Source organism: Solea solea, unplaced genomic scaffold (assembly GCF_958295425.1).
Source record: "Solea solea unplaced genomic scaffold, fSolSol10.1 scaffold_35, whole genome shotgun sequence".
NCBI lineage: Eukaryota > Metazoa > Chordata > Actinopteri > Pleuronectiformes > Soleidae > Solea > Solea solea.
Window position 1 is genome coordinate 254,967 of NW_026704150.1, and position 12,665 is coordinate 267,631.

At 52.0% G+C, this 12,665-nt stretch overlaps 24 non-coding genes and 1 pseudogene across 24 annotated transcripts; 6 read left to right on the forward strand and 19 right to left on the reverse strand.

Annotated features, from left to right (window-relative positions):
• Window positions 1–84: 84 nt before the first annotated feature.
• Window positions 85–197, reverse strand: LOC131453585 (U5 spliceosomal RNA). Its single transcript, XR_009238302.1, has one exon. It is a non-coding gene; the product is annotated as a U5 spliceosomal RNA (small nuclear RNA).
• A 647-nt stretch (window positions 198–844) lies between these two features.
• LOC131453405 (U1 spliceosomal RNA) lies at window positions 845–1,008 on the reverse strand. Its single transcript, XR_009238129.1, has one exon. It is a non-coding gene; the product is annotated as a U1 spliceosomal RNA (small nuclear RNA).
• A 402-nt stretch (window positions 1,009–1,410) lies between these two features.
• On the forward strand, window positions 1,411–1,519 carry LOC131453307 (5S ribosomal RNA; annotated as a pseudogene).
• A 131-nt stretch (window positions 1,520–1,650) lies between these two features.
• Window positions 1,651–1,843, reverse strand: LOC131453429 (U2 spliceosomal RNA). Its single transcript, XR_009238151.1, has one exon. It is a non-coding gene; the product is annotated as a U2 spliceosomal RNA (small nuclear RNA).
• A 179-nt stretch (window positions 1,844–2,022) lies between these two features.
• On the reverse strand, window positions 2,023–2,135 carry LOC131453564 (U5 spliceosomal RNA). The gene has a single exon (XR_009238282.1). It is a non-coding gene; the product is annotated as a U5 spliceosomal RNA (small nuclear RNA).
• A 647-nt stretch (window positions 2,136–2,782) lies between these two features.
• On the reverse strand, window positions 2,783–2,946 carry LOC131453319 (U1 spliceosomal RNA). Its single transcript, XR_009238044.1, has one exon. It is a non-coding gene; the product is annotated as a U1 spliceosomal RNA (small nuclear RNA).
• A 402-nt stretch (window positions 2,947–3,348) lies between these two features.
• On the forward strand, window positions 3,349–3,467 carry LOC131453567 (5S ribosomal RNA). Its single transcript, XR_009238285.1, has one exon. It is a non-coding gene; the product is annotated as a 5S ribosomal RNA (ribosomal RNA).
• Window positions 3,468–3,598: 131 nt separating this feature from the next.
• LOC131453430 (U2 spliceosomal RNA) lies at window positions 3,599–3,791 on the reverse strand. Its single transcript, XR_009238152.1, has one exon. It is a non-coding gene; the product is annotated as a U2 spliceosomal RNA (small nuclear RNA).
• Window positions 3,792–3,970: 179 nt separating this feature from the next.
• LOC131453586 (U5 spliceosomal RNA) lies at window positions 3,971–4,083 on the reverse strand. The gene has a single exon (XR_009238303.1). It is a non-coding gene; the product is annotated as a U5 spliceosomal RNA (small nuclear RNA).
• A 647-nt stretch (window positions 4,084–4,730) lies between these two features.
• Window positions 4,731–4,894, reverse strand: LOC131453411 (U1 spliceosomal RNA). Its single transcript, XR_009238135.1, has one exon. It is a non-coding gene; the product is annotated as a U1 spliceosomal RNA (small nuclear RNA).
• Window positions 4,895–5,296: 402 nt separating this feature from the next.
• LOC131453579 (5S ribosomal RNA) lies at window positions 5,297–5,415 on the forward strand. Its single transcript, XR_009238296.1, has one exon. It is a non-coding gene; the product is annotated as a 5S ribosomal RNA (ribosomal RNA).
• A 167-nt stretch (window positions 5,416–5,582) lies between these two features.
• LOC131453483 (U2 spliceosomal RNA) lies at window positions 5,583–5,775 on the reverse strand. Its single transcript, XR_009238204.1, has one exon. It is a non-coding gene; the product is annotated as a U2 spliceosomal RNA (small nuclear RNA).
• A 179-nt stretch (window positions 5,776–5,954) lies between these two features.
• LOC131453587 (U5 spliceosomal RNA) lies at window positions 5,955–6,067 on the reverse strand. The gene has a single exon (XR_009238304.1). It is a non-coding gene; the product is annotated as a U5 spliceosomal RNA (small nuclear RNA).
• A 658-nt stretch (window positions 6,068–6,725) lies between these two features.
• On the reverse strand, window positions 6,726–6,889 carry LOC131453406 (U1 spliceosomal RNA). Its single transcript, XR_009238130.1, has one exon. It is a non-coding gene; the product is annotated as a U1 spliceosomal RNA (small nuclear RNA).
• Window positions 6,890–7,291: 402 nt separating this feature from the next.
• On the forward strand, window positions 7,292–7,410 carry LOC131453591 (5S ribosomal RNA). Its single transcript, XR_009238307.1, has one exon. It is a non-coding gene; the product is annotated as a 5S ribosomal RNA (ribosomal RNA).
• Window positions 7,411–7,559: 149 nt separating this feature from the next.
• Window positions 7,560–7,752, reverse strand: LOC131453432 (U2 spliceosomal RNA). Its single transcript, XR_009238154.1, has one exon. It is a non-coding gene; the product is annotated as a U2 spliceosomal RNA (small nuclear RNA).
• Window positions 7,753–7,931: 179 nt separating this feature from the next.
• LOC131453589 (U5 spliceosomal RNA) lies at window positions 7,932–8,044 on the reverse strand. The gene has a single exon (XR_009238305.1). It is a non-coding gene; the product is annotated as a U5 spliceosomal RNA (small nuclear RNA).
• A 658-nt stretch (window positions 8,045–8,702) lies between these two features.
• On the reverse strand, window positions 8,703–8,866 carry LOC131453407 (U1 spliceosomal RNA). Its single transcript, XR_009238131.1, has one exon. It is a non-coding gene; the product is annotated as a U1 spliceosomal RNA (small nuclear RNA).
• A 402-nt stretch (window positions 8,867–9,268) lies between these two features.
• LOC131453602 (5S ribosomal RNA) lies at window positions 9,269–9,387 on the forward strand. The gene has a single exon (XR_009238318.1). It is a non-coding gene; the product is annotated as a 5S ribosomal RNA (ribosomal RNA).
• A 149-nt stretch (window positions 9,388–9,536) lies between these two features.
• On the reverse strand, window positions 9,537–9,729 carry LOC131453433 (U2 spliceosomal RNA). The gene has a single exon (XR_009238155.1). It is a non-coding gene; the product is annotated as a U2 spliceosomal RNA (small nuclear RNA).
• A 179-nt stretch (window positions 9,730–9,908) lies between these two features.
• LOC131453539 (U5 spliceosomal RNA) lies at window positions 9,909–10,021 on the reverse strand. Its single transcript, XR_009238258.1, has one exon. It is a non-coding gene; the product is annotated as a U5 spliceosomal RNA (small nuclear RNA).
• Window positions 10,022–10,668: 647 nt separating this feature from the next.
• LOC131453412 (U1 spliceosomal RNA) lies at window positions 10,669–10,832 on the reverse strand. Its single transcript, XR_009238136.1, has one exon. It is a non-coding gene; the product is annotated as a U1 spliceosomal RNA (small nuclear RNA).
• Window positions 10,833–11,234: 402 nt separating this feature from the next.
• Window positions 11,235–11,353, forward strand: LOC131453615 (5S ribosomal RNA). The gene has a single exon (XR_009238330.1). It is a non-coding gene; the product is annotated as a 5S ribosomal RNA (ribosomal RNA).
• Window positions 11,354–11,592: 239 nt separating this feature from the next.
• Window positions 11,593–11,785, reverse strand: LOC131453434 (U2 spliceosomal RNA). The gene has a single exon (XR_009238156.1). It is a non-coding gene; the product is annotated as a U2 spliceosomal RNA (small nuclear RNA).
• A 179-nt stretch (window positions 11,786–11,964) lies between these two features.
• Window positions 11,965–12,077, reverse strand: LOC131453566 (U5 spliceosomal RNA). Its single transcript, XR_009238284.1, has one exon. It is a non-coding gene; the product is annotated as a U5 spliceosomal RNA (small nuclear RNA).
• Window positions 12,078–12,665: the final 588 nt, after the last annotated feature.

Genomic DNA, 12,665 nt, shown 5'->3' on the forward strand with positions numbered 1-12,665 from the left:
TGCTCACCTCCACCCCCAGGTGATCTAAGTGCACCTCTGAGCCGTGACGGACAGCTGCTTGACATTTGACACACTCAAAGGGCGCAGCCATACAGCAAAGCCCACCAAAAATAACTTAAACTCTTGGACGTTCCTCTCCACGGAAATCTTTAGTAAAAGGCGAAAGACTTGAGCATTTTGAAGAAAAACCAGAGTCAACATAGCCCCTCTCCTTGAGAGCAGCCAAGGAGTCTATCCGCCAGAGTCACCACAGTCTCGGTCGGCCCGGCCGGCCACCTTGGGACAGCCTTTCTTCAACGTTTTTGGTTTGCCGGCCAATCAACCGCCCACATTTGACTGCATGTTTGGAAGCGCATTCTTACCGTTGGTTGTGTGCTGCAGTTTTCTATCAACCGCTGAGGCTGTGGCACATTCCTCGCTCACGGGGGACACCTCCAAGGTTTAGTGGTAGATGTGAGTGCATGAGCAAAGCAGCTCTGTGTCACACCGAGCAGTACAAACTGCCGGGCCGTTTCCCAACTCCTCCGGGCTTCTGAAATGGTGAGCTGCTCCTGGCATCGCTTCAATATCAGGTCAATGTACAGGAGTGGACGGAGCAAGCGCCAAAGTATTAACCCTTGGCATGATGGCCATGGATCCATCTCCAACAATCCAGTTCTACCTACAAAGAGCCGGGAAAGGGAGCATGACATTTCCTTAGAGCTAAAAGACAACACCCACAACCATCCCATTCCCAGCAACTTGGAAAGACTGGGGATGTCGCTCTGCGAGCACGTGAGAAGCCTGGAGATGGGCACACAAGGCGGAACCTTGGGCGGCTGACCTTTGCTTACAACTACGTCATCGGGGGAGAGCGCGGACGCAGTACCCCACTAGCAAAAATTATGCAGTCAAGATTCCCACGTTTGGGGAATTTGCAGGGGTCAGCACAACCAGAGTGCAATGGCTGAGCCTCGCCCTGGGTGAACCACCTTCTTGATCATGGTATCTCCCATGCCAGGTAAGTATGAGGTGTACTTGCCCAGCACTGGGTGGCTGTTCCCAGACACAGCTCTTTGGCTGATGGTGCAGGAAATGGATAGTCCCAGAGTCCAATGCCTTGACTCAGGTGCTCGTTAATGCTGTGCTGTGTTCAACTTCAACCTCCAGCACACATTGGAGAGGAAACACTCGACCTTTTCACTGGCATACCTGGCTGTCATTTCCTATCGATTCAGCAACAACTGCACCTGACGGCACCAACAGCAGCTTACCCATCTCGGTGTAGCTTCCTAATACTGGAATAGAGTGTAGCAGGTAGTGGCGATAAAGGCTCAAGTGCAGTGTGTTCGGAAGGCTGCCTTTTGAGCCCCTCCACGAGCAGGGGGCCTTGCCTGGTCTATAAAAAGAGTCTGTGTCACCTGCCCGTCGGCTTACGGCCACACCACCCTGAGCACGCCCGATCTCGGAAGCTAAGCAGGGTCGGGCCTGGTTAGTACTTGGATGGGAGACCGCCTGGGAATACCAGGTGCTGTAAGCTTTTACACTGCAACACGCTTTTACACTGCTGCTTCCTTACAAGAAACGTGGGCTTGCAATTACGTTGACGCACAGGCACACGTTAATGTCCTTCCAGTTTCAGCCTTGCTTTGGTTTTCACAGAAAAAAAGAGAACGGTGCACCGTTCCTGGTGGCACTGCAATACCAGGTCAATGCAAGGAGTGAAGAGAGCAAGCCCAAGGTTTCACCGCCCAATGCTCAAAAATGCATTTAATATTTAATCCCCATATAGAGGACATATCAGATATTAAACTGATAAGAACAGATACTACACTTGATCTTAGCCAAAAGGCCGAGAAGCGATGGCCCACCAGTGTCTGGGGCCAACTCAAGATCTTGGCGCACAAGTTACTTGTTGTGGTGCCGTGTTTCTGAAGTGCGCATAACAAAGGCTGCTGCTGCTCACCTCCACCCCCAGGTGATCCAAGTGCACCTCTGAGCCGTGACGGACAGCTGCTTGACATTTGACACACTCAAAGGGCGCAGCCATACAGCAAAGCCCACCAAAAATAACTGAAACTCTTGGACGTTCCTCTCCACGGAAGTCTTTAGTAAAAGGCGAAAGACTTGAGCATTTTGAAGAAAAACCAGAGTCAACATAGCCCCTCTGCTTGAGAGCAGCCAAGGAGTCTATCCGCCAGAGTCACCACAGTCTCGGTCGGCCCGGCCGGCCACCTTGGGACAGCCTTTCTTCAACGTTTTTGGTTTGCCGGCCAATCAACCGCCCACATTTGACTGCATGTTTGGAAGCGCATTCTTACCGTTGGTTGTGTGCTGCAGTTTTCTATCAACCGCTGAGGCTGTGGCACATTCCTCGCTCACGGGGGACACCTCCAAGGTTTAGTGGTAGATGTGAGTGCATGAGCAAAGCAGCTCTGTGTCACACCGAGCAGTACAAACTGCCGGGCCGTTTCCCAACTCCTCCGGGCTTCTGAAATGGTGAGCTGCTCCTGGCATCGCTTCAATATCAGGTCAATGTACAGGAGTTGACGGAGCAAGCGCCAAAGTATTAACCCTTGGCATGATGGCCATGGATCCATCTCCAACAATCCAGTTCTACCTACAAAGAGCCGGGAAAGGGAGCATGACATTTCCTTAGAGCTAAAAGACAACACCCACAACCATCCCATTCCCAGCAACTTGGAAATACTGGGGACGTCGCTCTGCGAGCACGTGAGAAGCCTGGAGATGGGCACACAAGGCGGAACCTTGGGCGGCTGACCTTTGCTTACAACTACGTCATCGGGGGAGAGCGCGGACGCAGTACCCCACTAGCAAAAATTATGCAGTCAAGATTCCCACGTTTGGGGAATTTGCAGGGGTCAGCACAACCAGAGTGCAATGGCTGAGCCTCGCCCTGGGTGAACCACCTTCTTGATCATGGTATCTCCCCTGCCAGGTAAGTATGAGGTGTACTTGCCCAGCACTGGGTGGCTGTTCCCAGACACAGCTCTTTGGCTGATGGTGCAGGAAATGGATAGTCCCAGAGTCCAATGCCTTGACTCAGGTGCTCGTTAATGCTGTGCTGTGTTCAACTTCAACCTCCAGCACACATTGGAGAGGAAACACTCGACCCTTTGACTGGCATACCTGGCTGTCATTTCCTATCGATTCAGCAACAACTGCACCTGACGGCACCAACAGCAGCTTACCCATCTCGGTGTAGCTTCCTAATACTGGAATAGAGTGTAGCAGGTAGTGGCGATAAAGGCTCAAGTGCAGTGTGTTCGGAAGGCTGCCTTTTGAGCCCCTCCACGAGCAGGGGGCCTTGCCTGGTCTATAAAAGGAGTCTGTGTCACCTGCCCGTCGGCTTACGGCCACACCACCCTGAGCACGCCCGATCTCGTCTGATCTCGGAAGCTAAGCAGGGTCGGGCCTGGTTAGTACTTGGATGGGAGACCGCCTGGGAATACCAGGTGCTGTAAGCTTTTACACTGCAGCACGCTTTTACACTGCTGCTTCCTTACAAGAAACGTGGGCTTGCAATTACGTTGACGCACGGGCACACGTTAATGTCCTTCCAGTTTCAGCCTTGCTTTGGTTTTCACAGAAAAAAAGAGAACGGTGCACCGTTCCTGGTGGCACTGCAATACCAGGTCAATGCAAGGAGTGAAGAGAGCAAGCCCAAGGTTTCACCGCCCAATGCTCAAAAATGCATTTAATATTTAATCCCCATATAGAGGACATATCAGATATTAAACTGATAAGAACAGATACTACACTTGATCTTAGCCAAAAGGCCGAGAAGCGATGGCCCCCCAGTGTCTGGGGCCAACTCAAGATCTTGGCGCACAAGTTACTTGTTGTGATGCCGTGTTTCTGAAGTGCGCATAACAAAGGCTGCTGCTGCTCACCTCCACCCCCAGGTGATCTAAGTGCACCTCTGAGCCGTGACGGACAGCTGCTTGACATTTGACACACTCAAAGGGCGCAGCCATACAGCAAAGCCCACCAAAAATAACTTAAACTCTTGGACGTTCCTCTCCACGGAAGTCTTTAGTAAAAGGCGAAAGACTTGAGCATTTTGAAGAAAAAACAGAGTCAACATAGCCCCTCTCCTTGAGAGCAGCCAAGGAGTCTATCCGCCAGAGTCACCACAGTCTCGGTCGGCCCGGCCGGCCACCTTGGGACAGCCTTTCTTCAACGTTTTTGGTTTGCCGGCCAATCAACCGCCCACATTTGACTGCATGTTTGGAAGCGCATTCTTACCGTTGGTTGTGTGCTGCAGTTTTCTATCAACCGCTGAGGCTGTGGCACATTCCTCGCTCACGGGGGACACCTCCAAGGTTTAGTGGTAGATGTGAGTGCATGAGCAAAGCAGCTCTGTGTCACACCGAGCAGTACAAACTGCCGGGCCGTTTCCCAACTCCTTCGGGCTTCTGAAATGGTGAGCTGCTCCTGGCATCGCTTCAATATCAGGTCAATGTACAGGAGTGGACGGAGCAAGCGCCAAAGTATTAACCCTTGGCATGATGGCCATGGATCCATCTCCAACAATCCAGTTCTACCTACAAAGAGCCGGGAAAGGGAGCATGACATTTCCATAGAGCTAAAAGACAACACCCACAACCATCCCATTCCCAGCAACTTGGAAAGACTGGGGATGTCGCTCTGCGAGCACGTGAGAAGCCTGGAGATGGGCACACAAGGCGGAACCTTGGGCGGCTGACCTTTGCTTACAACTACGTCATCGGGGGAGAGCGCGGACGCAGTACCCCACTAGCAAAAATTATGCAGTCAAGATTCCCACGTTTGGGGAATTTGCAGGGGTCAGCACAACCAGAGTGCAATGGCTGAGCCTCGCCCTGGGTGAACCACCTTCTTGATCATGGTATCTCCTATGCCAGGTAAGTATGAGGTGTACTTGCCCAGCACTGGGTGGCTGTTCCCAGACACAGCTCTTTGGCTGATGGTGCAGGAAATGGATAGTCCCAGAGTCCAATGCCTTGACTCAGGTGCTCGTTAATGCTGTGCTGTGTTCAACTTCAACCTCCAGCACACATTGGAGAGGAAACACTCGACCTTTTCACTGGCATACCTGGCTGTCATTTCCTATCGATTCAGCAACAACTGCACCTGACGGCACCAACAGCAGCTTACCCATCTCGGTGTAGCTTCCTAATACTGGAATAGAGTGTAGCAGGTAGTGGCGATAAAGGCTCAAGTGCAGTGTGTTCGGAAGGCTGCCTTTTGAGCCCCTCCACGAGCAGGGGGCCTTGCCTGGTCTATAAAAGGAGTCTGTGTCACCTGCCCGTCGGCTTACGGCCACACCACCCTGAGCACGCCCGATCTCGTCTGATCTCGGAAGCTAAGCAGGGTCGGGCCTGGTTAGTACTTGGATGGGAGACCGCCTGGGAATACCAGGTGCTGTAAGCTTTTACACTGCAGCACGCTTTTACACTGCAGCACGCTTTTACACTGCAGCACGCTTTTACACTGCTGCTTCCTTACAAGAAACGTGGGCTTGCAATTACGTTGACGCACGGGCACACGTTAATGTCCTTCCAGTTTCAGCCTTGCTTTGGTTTTCACAGAAAAAAAGAGAACGGTGCACCGTTCCTGGTGGCACTGCAATACCAGGTCAATGCAAGGAGTGAAGAGAGCAAGCCCAAGGTTTCGCCGCCCAATGCTCAAAAATGCATTTAATATTTAATCCCCATATAGAGGACATATCAGATATTAAACTGATAAGAACAGATACTACACTTGATCTTAGCCAAAAGGCCGAGAAGCGATGGCCCCCCAGTGTCTGGGGCCAACTCAAGATCTTGGCGCACAAGTTACTTGTTGTGATGCCGTGTTTCTGAAGTGCGCATAACAAAGGCTGCTGCTGCTCACCTCCACCCCCAGGTGATCTAAGTGCACCTCTGAGCCGTGACGGACAGCTGCTTGACATTTGACACACTCAAAGGGCGCAGCCATACAGCAAAGCCCACCAAAAATAACTTAAACTCTTGGACGTTCCTCTCCACGGAAGTCTTTAGTAAAAGGCGAAAGACTTGAGCATTTTGAAGAAAAAACAGAGTCAACATAGCCCCTCTCCTTGAGAGCAGCCAAGGAGTCTATCCGCCAGAGTCACCACAGTCTCGGTCGGCCCGGCCGGCCACCTTGGGACAGCCTTTCTTCAACGTTTTTGGTTTGCCGGCCAATCAACCGCCCACATTTGACTGCATGTTTGGAAGCGCATTCTTACCGTTGGTTGTGTGCTGCAGTTTTCTATCAACCGCTGAGGCTGTGGCACATTCCTCGCTCACGGGGGACAGCTCCAAGGTTTAGTGGTAGATGTGAGTGCATGAGCAAAGCAGCTCTGTGTCACACCGAGCAGTACAAACTGCCGGGCCGTTTCCCAACTCCTCCGGGCTTCTGAAATGGTGAGCTGCTCCTGGCATCGCTTCAATATCAGGTCAATGTACAGGAGTGGACGGAGCAAGCGCCAAAGTATTAACCCTTGGCATGATGGCCATGGATCCATCTCCAACAATCCAGTTCTACCTACAAAGAGCCGGGAAAGGGAGCATGACATTTCCATAGAGCTAAAAGACAACACCCACAACCATCCCATTCCCAGCAACTTGGAAAGACTGGGGACGTCGCTCTGCGAGCACGTGAGGAGCACGTGAGAAGCCTGGAGATGGGCACACAAGGCGGAACCTTGGGCGGCTGACCTTTGCTTACAACTACGTCATCGGGGGAGAGCGCGGACGCAGTACCCCACTAGCAAAAATTATGCAGTCAAGATTCCCACGTTTGGGGAATTTGCAGGGGTCAGCACAACCAGAGTGCAATGGCTGAGCCTCGCCCTGGGTGAACCACCTTCTTGATCATGGTATCTCCCATGCCAGGTAAGTATGAGGTGTACTTGCCCAGCACTGGGTGGCTGTTCCCAGACACAGCTCTTTGGCTGATGGTGCAGGAAATGGATAGTCCCAGAGTCCAATGCCTTGACTCAGGTGCTCGTTAATGCTGTGCTGTGTTCAACGTCAACCTCCAGCACACATTGGAGAGGAAACACTCGACCTTTTCACTGGCATACCTGGCTGTCATTTCCTATCGATTCAGCAACAACTGCACCTGACGGCACCAACAGCAGCTTACCCATCTCGGTGTAGCTTCCTAATACTGGAATAGAGTGTAGCAGGTAGTGGCGATAAAGGCTCAAGTGCAGTGTGTTCGGAAGGCTGCCTTTTGAGCCCCTCCACGAGCAGGGGGCCTTGCCTGGTCTATAAAAGGAGTCTGTGTCACCTGCCCGTCGGCTTACGGCCACACCACCCTGAGCACGCCCGATCTCGTCTGATCTCGGAAGCTAAGCAGGGTCGGGCCTGGTTAGTACTTGGATGGGAGACCGCCTGGGAATACCAGGTGCTGTAAGCTTTTACACTGCAGCACGCTTTTACACTGCAGCACGCTTTTACACTGCTGCTTCCTTACAAGAAACGTGGGCTTGCAATTACGTTGACGCACGGGCACACGTTAATGTCCTTCCAGTTTCAGCCTTGCTTTGGTTTTCACAGAAAAAAAGAGAACGGTGCACCGTTCCTGGTGGCACTGCAATACCAGGTCAATGCAAGGAGTGAAGAGAGCAAGCCCAAGGTTTCACCGCCCAATGCTCAAAAATGCATTTAATATTTAATCCCCATATAGAGGACATATCAGATATTAAACTGATAAGAACAGATACTACACTTGATCTTAGCCAAAAGGCCGAGAAGCGATGGCCCACCAGTGTCTGGGGCCAACTCAAGATCTTGGCGCACAAGTTACTTGTTGTGATGCCGTGTTTCTGAAGTGCGCATAACAAAGGCTGCTGCTGCTCACCTCCACCCCCAGGTGATCTAAGTGCACCTCTGAGCCGTGACGGACAGCTGCTTGACATTTGACACACTCAAAGGGCGCAGCCATACAGCAAAGCCCACCAAAAATAACTTAAACTCTTGGACGTTCCTCTCCACGGAAGTCTTTAGTAAAAGGCGAAAGACTTGAGCATTTTGAAGAAAAAACAGAGTCAACATAGCCCCTCTCCTTGAGAGCAGCCAAGGAGTCTATCCGCCAGAGTCACCACAGTCTCGGTCGGCCCGGCCGGCCACCTTGGGACAGCCTTTCTTCAACGTTTTTGGTTTGCCGGCCAATCAACCGCCCACATTTGACTGCATGTTTGGAAGCGCATTCTTACCGTTGGTTGTGTGCTGCAGTTTTCTATCAACCGCTGAGGCTGTGGCACATTCCTCGCTCACGGGGGACAGCTCCAAGGTTTAGTGGTAGATGTGAGTGCATGAGCAAAGCAGCTCTGTGTCACACCGAGCAGTACAAACTGCCGGGCCGTTTCCCAACTCCTCCGGGCTTCTGAAATGGTGAGCTGCTCCTGGCATCGCTTCAATATCAGGTCAATGTACAGGAGTGGACGGAGCAAGCGCCAAAGTATTAACCCTTGGCATGATGGCCATGGATCCATCTCCAACAATCCAGTTCTACCTACAAAGAGCCGGGAAAGGGAGCATGACATTTCCATAGAGCTAAAAGACAACACCCACAACCATCCCATTCCCAGCAACTTGGAAAGACTGGGGACGTCGCTCTGCGAGCACGTGAGGAGCACGTGAGAAGCCTGGAGATGGGCACACAAGGCGGAACCTTGGGCGGCTGACCTTTGCTTACAACTACGTCATCGGGGGAGAGCGCGGACGCAGTACCCCACTAGCAAAAATTATGCAGTCAAGATTCCCACGTTTGGGGAATTTGCAGGGGTCAGCACAACCAGAGTGCAATGGCTGAGCCTCGCCCTGGGTGAACCACCTTCTTGATCATGGTATCTCCCATGCCAGGTAAGTATGAGGTGTACTTGCCCAGCACTGGGTGGCTGTTCCCAGACACAGCTCTTTGGCTGATGGTGCAGGAAATGGATAGTCCCAGAGTCCAATGCCTTGACTCAGGTGCTCGTTAATGCTGTGCTGTGTTCAACGTCAACCTCCAGCACACATTGGAGAGGAAACACTCGACCTTTTCACTGGCATACCTGGCTGTCATTTCCTATCGATTCAGCAACAACTGCACCTGACGGCACCAACAGCAGCTTACCCATCTCGGTGTAGCTTCCTAATACTGGAATAGAGTGTAGCAGGTAGTGGCGATAAAGGCTCAAGTGCAGTGTGTTCGGAAGGCTGCCTTTTGAGCCCCTCCACGAGCAGGGGGCCTTGCCTGGTCTATAAAAGGAGTCTGTGTCACCTGCCCGTCGGCTTACGGCCACACCACCCTGAGCACGCCCGATCTCGTCTGATCTCGGAAGCTAAGCAGGGTCGGGCCTGGTTAGTACTTGGATGGGAGACCGCCTGGGAATACCAGGTGCTGTAAGCTTTTACACTGCAGCACGCTTTTACACTGCAGCACGCTTTTACACTGCTGCTTCCTTACAAGAAACGTGGGCTTGCAATTACGTTGACGCACGGGCACACGTTAATGTCCTTCCAGTTTCAGCCTTGCTTTGGTTTTCACAGAAAAAAAGAGAACGGTGCACCGTTCCTGGTGGCACTGCAATACCAGGTCAATGCAAGGAGTGAAGAGAGCAAGCCCAAGGTTTCACCGCCCAATGCTCAAAAATGCATTTAATATTTAATCCCCATATAGAGGACATATCAGATATTAAACTGATAAGAACAGATACTACACTTGATCTTAGCCAAAAGGCCGAGAAGCGATGGCCCACCAGTGTCTGGGGCCAACTCAAGATCTTGGCGCACAAGTTACTTGTTGTGGTGCCGTGTTTCTGAAGTGCGCATAACAAAGGCTGCTGCTGCTCACCTCCACCCCCAGGTGATCCAAGTGCACCTCTGAGCCGTGACGGACAGCTGCTTGACATTTGACACACTCAAAGGGCGCAGCCATACAGCAAAGCCCACCAAAAATAACTTAAACTCTTGGACGTTCCTCTCCACGGAAGTCTTTAGTAAAAGGCGAAAGACTTGAGCATTTTGAAGAAAAACCAGAGTCAACATAGCCCCTCTCCTTGAGAGCAGCCAAGGAGTCTATCCGCCAGAGTCACCACAGTCTCGGTCGGCCCGGCCGGCCACCTTGGGACAGCCTTTCTTCAACGTTTTTGGTTTGCCGGCCAATCAACCGCCCACATTTGACTGCATGTTTGGAAGCGCATTCTTACCGTTGGTTGTGTGCTGCAGTTTTCTATCAACCGCTGAGGCTGTGGCACATTCCTCGCTCACGGGGGACACCTCCAAGGTTTAGTGGTAGATGTGAGTGCATGAGCAAAGCAGCTCTGTGTCACACCGAGCAGTACAAACTGCCGGGCCGTTTCCCAACTCCTCCGGGCTTCTGAAATGGTGAGCTGCTCCTGGCATCGCTTCAATATCAGGTCAATGTACAGGAGTGGACGGAGCAAGCGCCAAAGTATTAACCCTTGGCATGATGGCCATGGATCCATCTCCAACAATCCAGTTCTACCTACAAAGAGCCGGGAAAGGGAGCATGACATTTCCTTAGAGCTAAAAGACAACACCCACAACCATCCCATTCCCAGCAACTTGGAAAGACTGGGGACTTCGCTCTGCGAGCACGTGAGAAGCCTGGAGATGGGCACACAAGGCGGAACCTTGGGCGGCTGACCTTTGCTTACAACTACGTCATCGGGGGAGAGCGCGGACGCAGTACCCCACTAGCAAAAATTATGCAGTCAAGATTCCCACGTTTGGGGAATTTGCGGGGGTCAGCACAACCAGAGTGCAATGGCTGAGCCTCGCCCTGGGTGAACCACCTTCTTGATCATGGTATCTCCCATGCCAGGTAAGTATGAGGTGTACTTGCCCAGCACTGGGTGGCTGTTCCCAGACACAGCTCTTTGGCTGATGGTGCAGGAAATGGATAGTCCCAGAGTCCAATGCCTTGACTCAGGTGCTCGTTAATGCTGTGCTGTGTTCAACTTCAACCTCCAGCACACATTGGAGAGGAAACACTCGACCTTTTCACTGGCATACCTGGCTGTCATTTCCTATCGATTCAGCAACAACTGCACCTGACGGCACCAACAGCAGCTTACCCATCTCGGTGTAGCTTCCTAATACTGGAATAGAGTGTAGCAGGTAGTGGCGATAAAGGCTCAAGTGCAGTGTGTTCGGAAGGCTGCCTTTTGAGCCCCTCCACGAGCAGGGGGCCTTGCCTGGTCTATAAAAGGAGTCTGTGTCACCTGCCCGTCGGCTTACGGCCACACCACCCTGAGCACGCCCGATCTCGTCTGATCTCGGAAGCTAAGCAGGGTCGGGCCTGGTTAGTACTTGGATGGGAGACCGCCTGGGAATACCAGGTGCTGTAAGCTTTTACACTGCAGCACGCTTTTACACTGCAGCACGCTTTTACACTGCAGCACGCTTTTACACTGCAGCACGCTTTTACACTGCAGCACGCTTTTACACTGCAGCACGCTTTTACACTGCAGCACGCTTTTACACTGCTGCTTCCTTACAAGAAACGTGGGCTTGCAATTACGTTGACGCACAGGCACACGTTAATGTCCTTCCAGTTTCAGCCTTGCTTTGGTTTTCACAGAAAAAAAGAGAACGGTGCACCGTTCCTGGTGGCACTGCAATACCAGGTCAATGCAAGGAGTGAAGAGAGCAAGCCCAAGGTTTCACCGCCCAATGCTCAAAAATGCATTTAATATTTAATCCCCATATAGAGGACATATCAGATATTAAACTGATAAGAACAGATACTACACTTGATCTTAGCCAAAAGGCCGAGAAGCGATGGCCCACCACTGTCTGGGGCCAACTCAAGATCTTGGCGCACAAGTTACTTGTTGTGGTGCCGTGTTTCTGAAGTGCGCATAACAAAGGCTGCTGCTGCTCACCTCCACCCCCAGGTGATCCAAGTGCACCTCTGAGCCGTGACGGACAGCTGCTTGACATTTGACACACTCAAAGGGCGCAGCCATACAGCAAAGCCCACCAAAAAAAACTTAAACTCTTGGACGTTCCTCTCCACGGAAGTCTTTAGTAAAAGGCGAAAGACTTGAGCATTTTGAAGAAAAACCAGAGTCAACATAGCCCCTCTCCTTGAGAGCAGCCAAGGAGTCTATCCGCCAGAGTCACCACAGTCTCGGTCGGCCCGGCCGGCCACCTTGGGACAGCCTTTCTTCAACGTTTTTGGTTTGCCGGCCAATCAACCGCCCACATTTGACTGCATGTTTGGAAGCGCATTCTTACCGTTGGTTGTGTGCTGCAGTTTTCTATCAACCGCTGAGGCTGTGGCACATTCCTCGCTCACGGGGGACACCTCCAAGGTTTAGTGGTAGATGTGAGTGCATGAGCAAAGCAGCTCTGTGTCACACCGAGCAGTACAAACTGCCGGGCCGTTTCCCAACTCCTCCGGGCTTCTGAAATGGTGAGCTGCTCCTGGCATCGCTTCAATATCAGGTCAATGTACAGGAGTGGACGGAGCAAGCGCCAAAGTATTAACCCTTGGCATGATGGCCATGGATCCATCTCCAACAATCCAGTTCTACCTACAAAGAGCCGGGAAAGGGAGCATGACATTTCCTTAGAGCTAAAAGACAACACCCACAACCATCCCATTCCCAGCAACTTGGAAAGACTGGGGACTTCGCTCTGCGAGCACGTGAGAAGCCT